The following is a 19,027-nucleotide window of genomic DNA, read 5'->3' as shown; positions in this document are numbered from 1 at the left end:
TTGACCTTGGAATGCATTCTTCATGCAACATCTAGTACCACCTCCCAGGAAGGTGTGGAAAATGTTGAGTTAGGAAAACAATGTTTAATTTCATAGTGTCTGGTATATACTAGGTGATAAATGCTTATTTTTGAATTTCTAGAAGTAATTTTCTAATAACACAATCATTATCTGTTGTCAACAGTTTTTTCATAAAAGGGATTTAAAAAGAGTGAAGTAGACATGAACCTTAGAATTAGAAAGAATGTGGCTTTGTTAACATCTACTAAAAATAATTAAGGAAATTTCTACCATCTCAGGACCTGCCCAATTCAGAAATAAATTATTCCCTCCAGTTCCATAGCACATAGTTCCTCTGAAACTGTTAATTCTGCTTAGATGCTTTCTGAGTGTGAGTGAAATTTAATTATCTCATTTTCTTTAATAGCAGAGAGTAGATTAATTGTTTAAGAGAAAAAGATGGCTTGTTATATGAGTGGAAAGGTGCAGAGTGCCACTGTAGATATGACCATCAAGGCAGAAGCTTGAACTAGATAGCACATGAAAGCAGATATTCACACCAAAGACAGAACTAATTATTCATTTAACACTAATTTTCAATTTACACAGAAATTTGTTTGGTTTTGTCAAATGAGACTATATGTGTTCATCAGGCAAACTGCAGTTCAAATTTTGGCTTTATCACTTATGAGCTATTTAAGCACAGGCAGGTCTCTGAGCTTCAGTTTCCTCTGTGTAAAATGGCATTAATATTCAGAGTACTAGACTAAAGCCTTCCTCATTTTAGCATTTAGAAGTCTTCAGGATGATTATTTCTCACCATTCTCCTACCCTAAAGCACCCTACTCCACTCTACTCACAGTTCTAAAGAAGAGAGAGTCAGCCAGAAAACAGACCTACAAACAATAAACACTTGAAGTACACAGTCATTTCATCCTATTCCCTTAAATGGAAATGCAAAATTAAGGATTACCAGACATACAAGGAGAACTGCAGCATGAAAAAGAAAGATAGAGACAAGAACAAAAACAAACCACACACACACACATAACAACAACAATAAAAAAAAAACAAACCTGACCCAGAAAGGAGGAAAAAAAGACAATTAGGGAACAGAAGACAACACAAAAAGTACTCTAATTAATTTGGTGGGGGGCATTCTGGAGAAAATATAATATCCTTAAAATTGGGACAAAATGCTAAGGAAAAAAATTGGAGAATTAAAGAGAGTGCTTGCAGATTAAAAAAAATAATACTGGTTGAGAAAAAAAAATTAATTACAGAAAGCCTAGAAAATAACCCCAAAGTTTCATTCTCTTAGAATATAGGGAGAAAGGGAAAGAATTGAAAACTATGAGAGGGAAGATCAGTCTAGAAACCAGAAAATCCATCTAGGAGGTCTCACATGTGGTGTTGGAGATGAAAAAAAGTATCAAAAAATACTTGAAGAAAAAATTTCCAAAGCTGAAGGACAAAATCCTTCAGAATTAAAAGAGCCTCTGAATGCCCACAACAATTAAAGAAAAGAGAGCCATACCTAGTAACATCTTTGATGTTCAGAGTACCAAGGATAAAAAGAAACTTCTAAAGGCTTCTATACCCAGCCAGATGTCAATCACATATGAGAGCAGAATAATGTTTTCAGACAAAAAGATCTCAGAAAGTTTATCTGCCATACATCCTTTCCTTTAAAGGCATTTGAAGATATACCCAGAGGAACAAAAGTAGAACAAGAAGACGTTTGTGTGGTCCAGGAATCAGTAGTGCCAATCCAAACTCCTGATAGCAGTGGGAAAATTTTGCAACATGACAATTGAATCACAGATGCAGAAGGCAACCAGTACAGATTGGAATAGAAGGATGGAGGGGAGATAGGGGATGGAGGTTTCCAGGAGAAAAGGAGGACTTGACAGAAAAGACAGGGTTGGGGAAAACTAATCACACAGACACATAGTGCAAAAAGAACTCCAACAGCACCCACTGGAAACTTGAGGGATCATTGGTAGGGTAAGGAGTGTATAATAAATCTGAATGTTTAGTAAAACCATAATTCAAATATGAAGCAAACTAAAACACGTCAATATTGGAGGATAAAAACAAAGAGAGAAATTCCGTTGAACCTTGATGCTCTCCCAATTGGCCCAGGAGTTATGACTTATTAACTCCTTAGTTAATTAGACTTATTAAAAAGAATATACTTATAACACATGACTTGATCAATCTATGGATGAATCATGGAGACATGGTTGCAACTTTAGGACAAAATGTAAGGTATATGTTTATCTGACAAAATGAGACTTGGAAGGTAGATAAAATGGTGGGGGCATCAACAATTTTATCTTTTAAAGTGAGAATACAATATTATAAAGAGATAAATATTATAAAAGAGATATACAATACTATAAAAGAGAATACAATATTATAAAGAGATACAATATTATAAAAAGTTAATGAAATGAGAAATATAGATGTAATATAATACTAGAAATTACAAATATGAACACAGGAAGAACAATAGATAACAAATATAACAAAAGATGACAATATAAATGTCAGACACTGGGAATGTCTAGGATTGGCTTGTGGGGGAAGGGTGGTAGGACTGAGCTAAATTATCAACTTTCATATTGAAGAGTCTGTAAATAATATCCTGTACTGATACACTTTTAAAAATAGAGTTATAGGTATATTGTCTGTATGGAGGAAAGAACAGAAGAAATGAAAATGGAAACAATCTCTTAGAACAGTCACCTTGTCTGTCTCAACTGTCTGACATTGTATCCCTTGTGCCTAGAATGGCACACCTGCTGATAAATGGTGAATGAAAAGAAGGTGACTTCTGGGAAACAGTACTGGGAGTGCGGAGGAGAAGGGCCAGGGGCTGTCTCTTCCCAACATTGAATAGTTACCAGATAAAGGTATTATTTTGATGAAAACAATTACAATAGTGAAAGTACACAGGAAAATACAGCATGCCATGAATGCGGATGGTCTCCTTGAGGAAGTGACAGGTAAGATGAGAACCAGCCAGGTGAGGATAGGAATCAGCCAGGTGAGGAAAGAGAGTTCCAGACTGAGAAACACATGTGAAGACTTCAGGTGGAGAGAAGATGCAGGTGGCTGGGGCAGAGTGCGATGTAGGGGTGAGCTGCACAGAGTGCTCTGTGTGAGCCTGTGGAAGTAGGCACAGGCCACTTCTAATGGTTTTGCAGGCCATGTGGGGATGCTGATGAATTGCTCAAGAAACATGAAGTGAGACCTATGACTTCTTTTTATTTCATTATCACCAGTGAGGCTAGGTTTTCCTAGCTCTGTGCTTACACTTGGGACCATAGCTTGCATATAACTCTGTTCTTGGCCTATCAGGAATGGTTTAGGCTTCTGGGTTTGATTTTCAGTATCTAATAATTTTGAACTCTCAAAGAAGAAGGAAATACTATGTATTAGATGACTGAGTAGAATATGGTCAACTTATTGCATACTTTGTGTATCTGTTGCATAAGTTGAACAAGATGTGCAGAGAATGCTTGTGGGGGCGGGGAAGAGCTGAATTTTATCATCAAGGTTTTGGTGCTTGTCAGGAAGTTGTGATACTGTTTTAGCAGGAAGGCAGAGAAACATTATCAGGGCAATTTAGGCATTGATCAGTGGCAAAGCACATCCTATTCAAGAAGCCAGACGAGTGTTTACTGGGCTCTCAGGAGCATGGGGCCAGGCCAGATGCCAATGATAATTGTAAAGATACAGGCTCTACCCTGAAGAAGTGCCTATTCTTAGAAGACAGAAATAGATGTGGATGAACACAGATCCAGATTCTCTCAGAGCACAAATGCTGCGCAGGGATTAGGCTGGGTGCTCTGGGAAGCTGAATGAACTCTTCCAATCCACTAGGGTCCTTGTTAGTGCATCGAAGCAGTAATTTACTCAATGACAAGAGTTCATGTCACTTCCTAAGGCACTTAACTTACTCCCAGGATGTTGGTTGCACACCAGGGGAATCTGGCTCACTAATCTTTAACACTTGTCATAATTATTTTTCCTTCAATAATACTATTTTCCCCATGAGAACCTAAAAATTATTACATAAGAAATGTAGAAATATAAGTGTGTGATATTTTTTTAATAAAATGTAGTCAGTGCCCCTGGGGAATTTCTGTAGCAAAAACCTCTCAAATCAATTATATTTTCTCATTTCTGGTTCCAATAATTGAATATTTTATTTCTATATTTATTTAAGTTCTTTCAAAATGAAAAGGTGGAGTTGTGTTGACACACTGGGAAAGGAGGGTGTCATTAATTAAAGTTGTTTAAAGTATAAGATGAAAACAGTGCAGATGCATATAAATTTGCTTCAATGAGCTGCCAGCTGCTTTGTGAGGTTCTAGGAATACCGTCTGTAATCTTGGGTGGTGGCACGGTGGTGCATTATCCCGTCCTCTCTAGGAGGTAATTCTGCAATCACAGTTCATCCAGACAGAGAAAAGGTAAAATTATGCAGCCAGGTGTTTAGTGCCCATGACTCATTATTTAGAAAATCCAGGATTACTGACCCTCATTTCTCACATTTCAATCAGAATGTTCAGTCCTGATCCCTCAGTCATCTCAGCTAGGAGCTCATTGTCACTTACTTCCATTGTCTCATCTAATTCTCACATCATCACTATGGTGTAGATGGAATGGTGGTGGTGGTTATTCCCCTTTAACAGCTGGTAAGGGACACCAGGTTCAAAAAGGTTGAGGATATCTGCCCAGGGTCATACAGCTGCTGGGTGGTAGAGTCAGAACCAGACTGGAGGCCTTTTGATTCCTTTCAGGCACTTCTTGTGCTGATTCCTGGACCCCAGGTGGCCCCAGGCTCTACTTTGCCTGACTCCTGAGCTTCAACTATTGCACCCACCCCTGCCACACAAGAACTCTGAATGTCTGAGTAAACACAACCTGAGAAGAGCAACCCCTAGGAAGTTCCTGCTCCCAAAATAGATGCTGATGAGTTACCTAGAGGCATGGAGAACTCTTGAGATGGTGTACATCTGATGCAGGAGTCAACATTAGTCGGAAAACAGTCATGGAGCAGGTAGATCTTTGACCCTCTCTTGCTAGTCCCCATTCTCAGCTGTCAGCTCCTTTGTAACAAGTATGAACAGTACCACCCCTAGTTGCACTCTCTCTCCCCCTCCCTTCCATGCCTATTCTCGTAGGAAAAACTCTCAAGAGGCTTCTGATGTTTTTTTGTGGTCAGTTAAGGATGACCAGAGTGACCCACTCAAGAAAGGTTAATTTCAGAGTTCAAGCAATGAGTTTTCCAGAGCCTGCTTCTTCCAACCCATGCCACTGGAGATTAATAAATGTTGGTTATTGTTATTTGGCTCAGAGGATGCCTGGAATACAGAGAATTTATGATCTGTTTGTCTAAGTCAATCTCATATTCTTATATTCACTGTGACACCAGAAAGGCAAAATGGGAAACAAGAGTCAAAATTACAAAGAGGCTGATTTCGCTTTGAAATGAAGGACTTTCAAGTAATTGGAACTCTCTGGAAAAGAAATGGCCCTATCAAGGGGCCGTGAGGCTTTTGTTGCTGCCAGAGGTAGTTAAACTAAATTGATGACTACTTATCAAAATGTGTTGGAAAAGGGGAGTATGTTTAGAATAGATGACCTCTAAGGTTCAACATTGAGATATTTAATTTGTTTATCCTTCCCATAGACACATTTCTAGAGTACAGAGAGAGGGGATTGGTCAGAGGTCAGGATCAACGGTCAGGCACCTTCAGTCCATCTGTCGCCTTTGTCCAAGCTGCTCATCCGCTAAGTCCAGTGAGGAATGTATGGACAGCGGCACCAGGAGAGCAGCTGGGCAGAATACAGGCCCGTAGCTAATGGGTCAGAATCTCCCTGATTTCAGCTACATTCCTACCATTGGCAAACTTCACAGCAGCAACCACTTAACTAAACCAAAGGATCTATTTTGATGAGATTCTGAAACAAGAATCCCTAATGATTTTCTCCCCAGAATCACAGGAAAATGTAGCAGGGATATCATCATATCATTTGAATGTGTACCCACTTGCCAATTACTCTGGATTGATGCTTCCTGATGTAAATAATCAGCTGAACATAAAATCTAAATCATATACAGTTATTTGACACTTTATTTGAGGCAAAAAAAAGACTGGCTATTTAGGCAAAAACATCAGACTAGTAGTTTTCCTGGCAAATGTGCTATAACTAAGTATATATATAAAGCAGTCTACATTATGAGCAAGTAATGGTCAGGCCATTCCAAAGGGCAATTTACTCTCCAGGAAACCAACAGGGTCTGTGCTACATGCACGCTCTTTTCCAAGTTGCTCAGAGCCATTTAGAAAATTACTATTGTTATTCACAGAATGCTCCACCAATCTGAGAAATTAACCCTCTTCCCAACATGTCTAATTTACTTCTTCTTCAAATAATAGGCATGTTAAAGTTGATGCGGGTCCAGTGTCTAAATAATAAAAAATAGCTACTTTTTACTGAGTGCTTAGTATGTTGCAGGTACTCTGAATGCATTACATACAATCTCATTAAATCCTCACAACAACCCGGATGTATTATTATCCCTAATTGAACTGAAGAGTTAACTGAGACTCAGAGAGAAAAGTAATTTACCCACAGTTGTACAGTTACTCGTGCCTGGTACATAGCAAGTGCTGGATGAGTGATCATTAATGTTAGTTTATACTAGGAGGCACAGCTAGAATTTGAGTTGAGATCTAACACTCATCAAAGCCTTTACAACGGCCTCTATGTGGTTCTGCCTCATACAAATTGCATTGTCCATGAGAAGGAGGTGGGTCATGGCCAAATATCACTGGCAGGAATCCTTGTCCTAAGGGAGACATACTGCATATGTCACACTTTCAGTAGCTCCCTATTAGTTAAGAGCATGTGACATGTGAAACAATGATTAACAGAGAAGTCTCCAAACTTGGGTAGGGTACACAAAGAACTTTCTAGAAGTTTCTAGAAGCTGAATGATACATTCAGGGCTAATGGAATCTATGACTAGATTCTATTTGCAAATATCATCCTTTCTAAAACTGATATGCCCAAGACTGCTCTGTGGGCAAGGCTTCATGCCAGCTCTCCATTCCTGACTCCTCTACCCCACAGATTTCTACCACACAGGACACTCTCTTCTCCCTGGCCTATGCTGTGTACACGCATATGAGACACGCATTCTGAAGGGTGCAGCCCTATGGGCACAGGGCTTGATGGGATGCTGGTAGCTTTGTGAGAATTTGACAAAAATCATCTCTTCCTCCAGGTGCATGGAGTGTAGGGTGGATATTAATCCCTATTCATTCACACACTCAGCAATGTGCCCCTGTGCAGGTCATTGCCCGTACCAGTCTTACTACAGTGCATCGAATGTTCACTGTCTCAAAAATAAAAGCCCCGTGGCTTTTTTTTTAAGGGGCAGTTTCAAATATTGACTTCCAAGAAGCCTTGAAATACAAAGTTTTCTGGGTTTCTTTTAGAAGGTTTGTGAGCAAAACCATTTCATGCAGTTTGGGATGAAGAGACCTCTGGGCTGCCTCACAGCTTCCTTGAGCATGTGCTGTCTCACAGGACAACCCAACTGAAGCACCATCAATACTCAAAGATCTCCATTGAGTCAACAGAAGGGCATTTGCCAGTCAGGAAGGTTAGACACTCACTCTTTATTTCTAAACAAAGATTGCTGAGCATCTCCTAAAGCACAAAAATATAATTGCAGGCCAAGCAACAATAAAGATTGAATAACAGACTCATAAAATTAATGGCCAGAAATTCCACAGCAACATTTTCAGCCCAGAGTTTCTCTGACTTCAAACTGCAAATATGCCATTTGAAAAACAAAGATGGACTCAATATTTCAGTTCCCCAAGACACCCAATATCTTTAAGAACAGGACAGCCCACTATTCCTGTGACACTCAGACTCCATGGACATACTTTATTTTATATATATATATATTTTATATATATATTATATATATATATTTTATATATATGTATATATACACACACACACATATATATATATGTGTGTGTGTGTGTATATATACACACACACACACACACATATATATATATATATTTTTTTTTTTTTTTTTTTACCAAACAGAGGAAGTGTTGGTTGAGTGCATAACAGACTAATTTCTTAGCCCTTAACTACTCGAATGAGTATGATTTTCAGGTCAGTATTATTGATATGATATAAATGCAGTTGTCTTGGGAGAGGTTGCTTTTTAAAATAGAGTTCTTAAGAATTAAAGAGCTTCTACCTCACCTTCTCTTCATTGTATTTATGAGTCAAGGGGGGAAAAAGCAGGGTGCTGCCTCTGAAGTCACATGACAGGTGTGCCCCAGGGAATGAAGGAATGAAATAATTAATAAACACTTAAAAGTTCCACCTATGTGTCACGCATGGCACTAGGAGATAATAATAACATTAAAAAGACAATGGTTATTCAGCACCTACCACATGACAGGTACTATTCTAAGAAAGGTACATATATTTGCTCACTGAGGCCACACGGCATCCACTTTTACACAACTGAGTAGCTTGCCCACTACCATACAGCTAGTGGAATTTTTCTTCCCAAATGCATAATTAGGCATACACACACACACACACACACACACACACACACACACACATATTTCTTTTATTAGTTTATTTTACAGAATTTTTTTATATATTAAGGATAGCATGCACTCATTATATATTGAAGCATTTTTCCAAGTTTGCTGTTCATCTTTTTTGTGTGTGTGGTGTTTTTGACAGTCTTATTTTTATTTATATTTCATTTATTTAGTATCAGACTTACAAAAACTTTTCTCACCCCAAGATTATTTAATCTTCATCTGAATTTTCTCTAGTAACTTTCAAGCTTTATTATAATATGTTAAAATCTTTCTAGAACCTATTTTAGTTTAGAATGCATCTAATTTTACTCTATTCCCCATGATCCCTAACAGTTAGACAGTGTCTTAACATCATTTACTGGAAAGCTCATTATCCTATAATTCATTTATTCAACAAATCTTTATCCAGAACCTATGATGAGCAGGTGTTTTTCTAGGTCCTGGGGATACATTACATTACAATAGGGAGAGACAGATAAGGGCAACTAAACATGTAGTATGTTAGGTGGTGCTAAATGTGGTGGACAAAGAGGGGCTGGAATGGCTATTTTACACAGAGTGGTCAAGGAAGTTCTCTCTGAAATGGTGATGGTAGGGCAGAGACCTAGAGGAAGTGAGAAGCAACCTGTGTACCCAGGGAAGGGCATTCCAGGCAGAGGAAACATGAGGTCAGATTATGCTTGGTGTGTTCAAAGATTGGCAAAGAGACCACTCTGACTGAAGCAGTGTCACAAATTAGGGGAGACATAACAAGGGTGTCAGAAGAAGTCAGAAGGGTAGCAGGGGTCAGATCATGTAGAACCTGATAGGTTATCTAAGTACTTTGGATTTGGAGACTGGATAAGCATAGCAGATTACATTTCCCAACGATGGCCACAGATATATCCCATGTGCTTGTTTGCAATGTGGCATTGACCTCAACCTCTTTGGACCTGGGCAGGCCTGGTAACTGCTTAGACCGATAAGAAAAGGTGCTGTAACTGTCCTGGGAGTAGCCCCCACTGCCTCTTAGTGGACCATCACGATGGAAAAACTACAACTACCCCAAGACCACCAGAAGCCCAAGCCACATAGAGAGCCCTGGAACATGAGATGCCACATAAATAGACAGACAGGCCAAGGAGCCACAAGGCACAAGGCATGTGGATGAAGAAGCCATCTCAGAAGGGGATCCTCCAGTCCAGCCACCACCCAAATGCCTTAATTCCTGATCCACAGTATCCTGAGCAAAATTGAAAGGTTGTTTTAAGCCACTATGTTTTGGGATCGTTGGTCATCCAGCAATAGAAAACTGGAACAGCAAGGAAGGAGGCCCTTGAAGGGGTTTGAGCAATCATATGATTTGACTTGTTTTACAAGAATTCCTCTGGGTCTGTGCTGAGAACAGAGTGAAGAAGAGAGAGTGTAGAAAGGAAACAGTGTGCAGAGCAGGTAAGAAACCAGACAGTAGAGGCTAGAGTGGTGAGAAGTGATTCAATTCTGGATATATTTCAAAGGACACATAGATGGGATTTGCTGATGGATTAGATGTGTGTTGTGAAAGAAAGGTGTGAAGGATGGCTTTGAGGTGCTGGCCTAACACTGGAAGAATAGAGAAGGCTTTTATTGACACAAAAGGAAGCTGCAGGAGGAGCAGGGCTGGAAGCAGAGAAATCAGGAATTCTGTTTTGGACACGTTAAGATTATGAGGCGGAATATACATTCAAGTAGAGATGCTGAGTGTTTTCAGACAGCCAGGTGTCTAGTCAGAAGAGAGGTCAGGGCTGGGCAGTGAGTCTGGGCATCATTAGTGTTTCTATGGTCATATCAGACCAGATGCCCTAGGGAGTGAACGGAGACAGAGCAAAGAAGTTGGAGGACTGGACATTGGGCACTCCACCATCTAGATACTTGGAAGAACTGGAGAAGGAACCTCAAAAGGAGGTGGTGAAGGAGCCACCACTGGTATAGGAAGTAAGAGAGTAATGTTCTAGAGGCAGAGGGGGAAGTTGCTTTGGTAAGAAAAGAATGAATAACGGTGTCAGATCTGCCAAAGAATCAAACCAAATGAAGACTGACCATTCTTTATATTACTGTCCTCATTCTTGATATTATTGATTCAATACATTTATCATACACTAAATTTGCATATGCGTGAGTGTATGTGTGTGTGAACTTTCTCCTCTCTCTTACTTATCCATCTGGAACCATATGACCACTGAAAATTTCTTTCTTTCCTTCTTTCTTTCTTTCTTTTTCTTTCTTTCTTTCTTTCTTTCTTTCTTTCTTTCTTTCTTTCTTTCTCTTTTCTTTTCTTTTCTTTTCTTTTCTTTTGAGAGAAGAGGGCACAATTAATTGAGGGGCAGAAAGAGAGGGAAAGAGAGAGAATGTCACGAGGTGCAGAGAGAGAATGAGAGGGAGGGAGGGAGAGAGAGGGAGAGGGAAGCAGGGCTCACCCGAAGCGGGGCTCACCCGAAGCAGGGCATAAGCTCACCCGATGTGGGACTCAAACTCACAAACCATGAGATCATGACCCAAGCCAAAGTCAGATGCTTAATGACTGAGCCACCCAGGTGCCCCCACTGTAACTTTCATACCCCACAAGGCAAGCACCAAGTCTGCCCCCCTACCACTTTTTCTTCTCCACCCCCCCCCCCAAGAATATCCTCGTTGTTCTAAACTAAAATTCATCAGAATTTTATATTGGAATTTTATCGAGTCCCCTTCTTCCCCAAATGCACTGAAAACTTTATTTTATATATGTATTTTTGCATACAAATTAGTTTGGTGAGAGTTAATACTGAGTCTGCTTATGTAGTCTCCACACGTTATGTGTTTCCATTTATGTTTCACAAACCTAAGTAGATTTTTTTCATATAGTCTCATGTGTTTTCTCTTAAGTTCTTTTCTAGGTATTTAAATTGTAGGTGCTTTTGTGAATTATATCCCTTTTTCTCATATTTTCTTACTATTTTTTATAAGAAATCTATTTTTGTATAAAGAACTCTCTTATTATTTCTAATGATTTTACAGGTGATGCAAACAGATTTCAACACCTTTGTTATTTTCATGGGCATGAGGTTTCACAGCTATGGGATCAGATAGCCAATGTACAAGGCTGTCCTAATTTCTGCTGATAAAATTATTCCTTGTTTGGAGAATAGGATTTAATATGCCAATATTTCAAAGTGTTTCACAAAGATCTCCATGATTTCCAGGTGCTCTGAGAATGACTGTAGCTACCCATTTCAAATTGTCCCAGATATTTCCAATTTCAAATATTTTTCCTTTTGTTAACCCATGAGTCAGACCATATGTCCTTTGATCTTTGCTTCAGAAAATATTGTCACGGTATTTAGAAACAGGGACAGCTGAGGCAAAGTTGTAACATATGGGATGTTTTTCCTCTGAGCCCCTCTCTCCTCAGCATTTTTCCTGGTTATGTGTGCCTAGAGCACACACATGCGTGCGTGTGCGCATGTGCACACACGCGCGCGCACGCACACACACACACACACACACACACACACACACACAGTGGTGTCCTGGAGGAAAAGGGGTTTTTCATTCAAACAATACCACATGTGTTGCTGCTGTTCAGCCTGGACTCGGGGTCGCCTTAAGGCTGACTCAGGTGGAAGGTTTCAGAGCTGGGAAGTCTGGGTTTGAAACTCACATCTAACCGTGTGTGCTTGGGCAGGTCACTTAACCCTAGAGCCTCTATTCTCTATATGTGAATATCTACATAGTAGGGCTGTTATGGGGACTCCAGAAATGACTAAAAAATGCTCGGTGTAGGTAAGAGCTGAGGAAACAGTACTTATTACTTTGATTTAGAAGGAAGTTCCATTTATTGCTCAGGTCCTTACGAAAATCCCTTGGTCTCATGCTGTGGAAGGGAAGCAAAGCTGGAGATGCAAAGTGACCAGAATGAGAATATAGGAAGCAGTGGGACCTCAGTCTCCTAATTCCTCCTTTTGTACACTTATCTATAGAAACAAACCACCAATGGCTGATCTCTCACATTTATAACTAATCAGCCTCCACCCAGAGGCTGCAGTGTGGTAACCATGGGGCAGACATTTGCATTTTTGGCTGTCACCTTCCAACTGTCCACCCCTTCCTATACCACTCCATTCTTCCTTTTGAGGATGCTTCCTAGTGCATAGCTTTGGGAGGTAGGACCTAAAGTCAAATGGACAGACCTGACCTTTCCCTAGGGGCAGGTACGTGACCTAGATGCAGCTCATCACACTCTCCCTTCTTTCTGGGATTCTGTATTTTACATAAGTAATGGCCCCAAAGTGGGGACACTTGAGGTCACATCTGTCACAGTGGTCCCCACATTACATGGCCCAGGCTGTGTTCACATTTTCATTACTGTGGTTCCTGATGGTGTTCTTACTGCCTGGCCTTCAGAGCCCCTCTCTTGCTGCTCTACTTTACGTCTGGTCAGCCCCCAAAATTGTTCCAGAAGATTGTCTTTTTGTTTAACACAGCTTGATTTGGTTTCTATCTCTTGTAACAGCACACTGGCTCATAACAGCCAAATTCCAAGACAAAAATAAGAAAAGAAGCTCATCCCACTTAACAAGAATTTTCTTACCACAGTCAACCCCTGTTGCTTGAGAGAAAGGTGAACTCTTAGAAAACATGACTAAATGGGACACCATGACTGAGTTGAAGTTCTATATTATCACATTAGAAAGGATTTTGGAGTAGAATGGTCTTTCAGCTTGCAAATTTAGCATCAAAGGTGGCAAGAGGATGGAGAGAACAGGGGTAGTGAATATCCTGCAACTCTCAACTCAAACACAAACTCTTCGTACACTTTTAGGAGAATGTGAAACAATTTCTTTTTTTCAGAATGGGGAAAAGGAAATGCTGTATTTGCCCTTTGTCTCTTCATTTTCCACTGTTTCAGCATTGCTCCTTGGTGATGAGAAAGCTGCCACAAAGCATTTTACTAGTTACCTGAATGCTGTCCTACTTAACATGTTCCGTGGTCTGCTGGCTGATGGTAGTTTAAGCAGGATCTAATTGGTAACATATTGTCGATTGAATTAAGTGCCATATGATAGAGATTTAAACCATGGTAATTTTTCCATAAAGAAAAATCTGTCAACAGACTACAGCAGAGGACCATTAATAAATCAAATTGTCATGTTTATTAGTTATCACGGGAGTCTAGTTGTCTTGTATTCATGATAGCCCCCCATTTTTAGCACCGATAAAAGGTATAAAGAGGAATCTTTGGCAAGGCGCTTCTCAGTAGGCTCACATATGTACACAAATACTTGCTTGTATTTTAATCACGAGAAAAATGGTGCTACTTCACTTTAAAAGGAACATGGATTTAGGCTGTTTTTTGGATGAGGGATAATGTTTTTATTTTCTTGCAGTTATGTTTTAAAACATTGGGAATCAACACATTGATAATCAAAGAAAAGCCAATGAAAACAAAAATGAGAACACCATTTGCTGATCAGATTCACAAAAAATAAAAGAACTGGTAAAATGTAGCACAGGATTTATAGAAGAACAGTCGCTGTAGTTTGATTTGTAATATTATAAAAGTTGGCAATAAATTAACTTCCCATATATGGGGAATGATTCAACAGATTATGGAACACTGGTGCCAGGAAGTGCAAAATAGCTATTTCAAAGAATGAGCTAAATCCCACCTAATAACACATCATTAAGAACCAACATCATTTATCCTTTTCCTTTCCCTTTTCTTTTAACTGCCTGTACTGAAAGTTGCTTTCAACATTTTTCTCCTACATGAATAAGAAAGAATAGTACTTTATAAATGCTCCCTCACTGGAATCTTCTAAAACCCTGTGAATATGTAGGACAGGTTATTATACCCACTCTACAGGTAAAGAAACTGAAGCGTGGAAGAGAAAGTGATTTACTGAAGGAGACCCATAGCTCTCAACCTCAGGAGGCAGGATGCAAGGATAAAAGTCCTTCCTCTGAACTGATGTGTAGAATAAAGGGTCTAGAAATCAGAGACCAGCATCCAGCTCCTCCCCATACCTTTAAATCCCAGCATGACTTTGAACTTGTTTCTTAATTCTCTAGGACCTGGCTTCTTCATCAGTCACATTTCAACACCGCTTAGTACTGTAGAGTATAGTACTGGCACTAGGAACACAGCCTGGAGATGGTCAGACCACAACTCTCCCCAATCCCACCCAGCTTTGCACCCTTAGGCCAGCTATCAGCTATGGTCTAAAAAGGCACCATCAAGGGATCTGATGCGATAACATGAGAAGGCATGTAACAGGGGAGCACACGTGAGAGACACTGAATGCATGCTGTGTACTGTTCTTTGGATGCCAGTTACACACATCTACTTCCCAGGTTGCTGTGCACGTGGGTACACAAGAGGTATAAGAGCTTGTGTAATCAAACCTGCCAAGCTCCGGAGCCTTGCTCCTCCCGCCAGTGGGACTCCTAGGGAAGTCTGCCCCAAGCTCCTTTCCCAGCCTCCCGCTCACTGCACCTTTGCAGGGTTTACACTTTGCGTGTTGGGTGTCCTTGTTCTGGCCTCATCTGTGTCTCCTTCTACGCTCATTTACCTACCCCACATCCTACCTTCAATCTTTCCCACTCTTTTACCATTTTCCTTCAAGTCTGACAGCTTAATTGTGAAAAAGAGGAGGAGGATGATGATGATGATGGTCACTAACACTTATTGAGCCCTTTCAATGGGCCAGGCACTCTCCTAAGCACTTGACATCTATTAGCTACACTAAACCTTACTTAAGAGGTAGAGACTATTGTACCCATTTTATAGACGTCAGGACTCTGATGCAGACTGGTATAATGAATGACTTGCCCAAAGTCACAGCAAGTGTTAGAGTTAAGATTGGAACTCAGAAATCCAGTGAATGAGCAATGTATATTTTTCCATTTTCTAAATGCAAAATGAACAAAAATGACTAAACACTAAATGCAGGTGATGCCCAGAGGAAGAGAACCACAGTTGAACAAAAACCTTAGCACATTGTTTGTGTTACTTTCACTGTAGTAATTTCACATCAGCAGTGAGATGAGAAACCTTGACAGACCTAGGTAGAGGAGGGAACTCTTCCCACTTCACACTAAGGGGCAAATGCTTTTGAGAAAAGCAGACACCATAATTTTTTTACTTGATTAGTGTGTACACTCAAGACTAAAGAATGAGCTTACTGCCACTTCTTTGCTGCTGTGGGTGCTGCCGTGGGTACTGGTTAACAGTTGGCTTGAGCTATTTTTGTTGCGATATCAGGTCACAGAATACCCGAACGGTCTCTACCTCATGGAATTTACAACCCTTTGAATAAAAGGGATTATGAACTGCATATTTAAATATGGTTTCATTTTTACATTTGTAAGAGCCTGAATAGCAAGGAATTCACATATTAGGAAAAAAATCCTTTGTCACACCATTAGTTCTCTGCCTGCAAAAATATTGTCACTATTGCTATTCTGTATTCTAGGTGTGTCTATGTGTGTATATATATGGGTGTATATATACATATAATGTACCATATATAAATATATATGCATGATATGTGTACATCCAAGCATACATGCGTACATAGTATATAATGTGCTGTCTAAAGAATATGAGATAGTGTTATCAGACCCTGTTGATGAGAAGGCCGTGTGTTCTGAGTTACTTAAGAAACAGTGACGGCCTTAGGGTAAACCATACATACTCCCTCCTTCCTGTAACCAGGCCTCTAGGAAATCATTCTCTGTGACCATTCACGGGAGTCTATGCTGTGGCTATGTCGTAGGCTCTTTTTTGGCCTAAATGAAGTTCAGACATACTGTTCATAAGGCTCATAGGCCCAGCTATCATCACAAATGGTGTCAGCATGTCCACATCAAGATTGTATATTCTTCACATGATTCACTCACATGAATTCTGTGACCTTTTCTGATCATGTTCCAAGTCTGCCTCCACAGTCTGTCCAGCCATTCACCCAAGGTTGCATTATCTCTATAGGGTGCAATGGAGGTGCTCCTGGCTGCCCAGTCCTGAGGAGGAGGGCCAGGCTACCCTGATGCATCCCCCAAAAGGGAACATACAAAGCAGTAGTTACTTCTTCTCCACCCAAGGCAGCCCAGAGGACCCAGACGCTCTCTAGCTTGATCTTACCTCTCAACTTACAGGCTCCTTTTCTTTCCCTCCCAAATAAGTCGTTCGACTTCTTTCTTCTGAGGCTGTGTGTAGAGCTCCCGTCTCACTGGCAAAGCTTTCTGAATGGCACTTTCTATATAAACAGGAAGAGTGTGTGTGGTCGCGACTGAAGTATGCAGGTGCTGATAGAGGATGTGAAAGTGTGGAGGCGAGTGACTAAACCAACCAGTGTCATTTCCCCACCAGACACCCAACTGCCCTCCTGTTACCCACTGCAGGGCAAGGGCTACCAGAAGGCTGAAAGCAAGAGCCTGGACCCCACTCTGGAGGACCACCTGACACAAACCAGAAGAATATGGTTGGTATATTGGCCAAGGGTGAACTCTACTGCTCTGCCTCTCCCTAACTCTATATAGACTCCTTAAAAGAATCCCAGGAACATTTTTGGAATCCCTTAAATACATTCTTATCACCAAGTACATGGATTTAAATGGCCTACTTAACTTGTCTGAAGTTCTGCTGGCTCCCCAAACTTCTCACACACAAGAGACCATAATGAAAAGCCTTATCTTGCCTCTGGTCTATAATAAGTCTTCTAGAACTTTCTAGAATACATTTTCAGTGGGAGAGAAGGTGCACTAAGTGAGTAATCAGATGACCCAAGTCTGCTCTATTTGTAGCATTTCTATCACCTCATCTCCATTCACTAGTCAACCCACAACATTAGGGCTTCTTGCCTCACACACTTACTTCCTTTCTACCCCATTCATCTCTGGAATTACTTTCACTAATGTCACCAGGGAGCTTACTGATGGATACTTTTTTCAGTTCCTGTCTTATCTGTCCTCCTGCAGTGTTTGATACCAGTGACCATGTCTTTCCTTCTGGAACTTCTCTCTTGTCCTCCATACTCTGCATTCTCCTGGTTGGGATCAGGTAATCTCTCTTATTGTCAGGCTTCCATTCCTCTGCCAAAGTTCCCACCCCCTCCAGGGCTATTAATCTAGTGGTTCATGTTCTCCACGGGTGGCCTCTTCCCAAGCCCACATCCATATATTCACAAGTCTCTGCTGCTCTCCCATGACGTCCCCCAGACACTCTGGCTCAACTGGCCAAAATGAAACCCTAGTCTGTAACTCATCTACCTTTCCATGAAACCTGTAAAATCCTTCCTGCCTTGTTACCAACTTGCTCCTGTTTTCCACTCCTGAGTTTGCCTACTTCTGACCTCTTGCTTTGTCCTTGGCTAATACAGCTTCTTTGGGTTTGATCCTCAATTATCCTTGTCCACACAGGACCACTCACCTGATCCTCAGGCTATATTTACTTCTGGACATACCTAGAAAATGCTCCATGCAAGCCTATGCCAACCACTGGGAAATTATCCAAGCATTGACCACATCAAGTCCCTGGCAAGGGGAAAACATTTCTTTCTCTTATATTCAAATATTCAAAACAGAAATGGGGAGTCCTCCTACCTTCTTTCCTTTCTCATATACTCCTCAACATTTAATCCTCAAGCCCTGTCAATTCTACCTCTTAAACCACACCTAAATTTGTTCTCTCTTCTCCTTTCCTAGAGCCAGGCCCTTACTCCAGGCTTCATCAGCAATGCCCCAGTCCTAAAAGGGGCATTGCAAGAAAATTCACTGAGTTGGGGGAAGGAAAGTCTTGAATACTGTGATTACTTGTTTTGTTTATTTGTATTAAGGGTAGATTCACATAACATGAAATTAACCATTTACCATTTTAAAATGCAGAATTCAGTGGCACTGAATATATCACAATATTGTGCAACCTACCAGCTCCATCTAGTCCCAAGACTCACGTTTATTTTTATGTCATACTTTTGGTGTTTACTTCTTGTGGACATTTTAATGCAGGTAGTGTATGAATACACTTGTATTATGATCATTTGTGAATAATCATATATCCACTGAGAATCTGTTATGAAGAATTCTTTACCAAGGAGGATGTATGATCAGAAATGTGGACACACATAGTCTCCAAACTCATCTCCCAGGTAACAGGCTCTAGAGTATTTTCCAAACTGCCTCCAAATTTTCTTTGGAAGTGACTTCAAAAAGGATAACATTACAATCCCCTCACCTCAAACCCAGTGTTTAAACTCTTTAATGGCTCCCCATCATCTACAGGAAAATCCCAAATTTCCACCACTGGGTAGACAAGGTGTTTGATGCAGTAGCCTCTGCCCTCTGCAACAACATCTCTT

General features: G+C 40.4%; 1 protein-coding gene across 8 annotated transcripts in view; it reads right to left on the bottom strand.

Annotated features, from left to right (window-relative positions):
* Nucleotides 1–16,953, bottom strand: part of AFF3 (ALF transcription elongation factor 3) — a 568,021-nt gene extending 551,068 nt beyond the window's left edge. For all 8 annotated transcript variants that reach the window (XM_053200457.1, XM_053200460.1, XM_053200461.1 and 5 more), the window contains exon 1: nt 16,813–16,953. The gene's annotated coding sequence lies outside the window, so the exon portion shown is untranslated. The remainder of the gene's footprint in view (nt 1–16,812) is intronic.
* Between the last annotated feature and the right edge of the window lie 2,074 nt (nt 16,954–19,027).

The sequence above is a fragment of the Acinonyx jubatus genome, chromosome A3, assembly GCF_027475565.1.
Source record: "Acinonyx jubatus isolate Ajub_Pintada_27869175 chromosome A3, VMU_Ajub_asm_v1.0, whole genome shotgun sequence".
NCBI lineage: Eukaryota > Metazoa > Chordata > Mammalia > Carnivora > Felidae > Acinonyx > Acinonyx jubatus.
The sequence above is the reverse complement of the archived record's forward strand: the minus strand, read 5'-3'. Positions and strand labels throughout refer to the sequence as shown.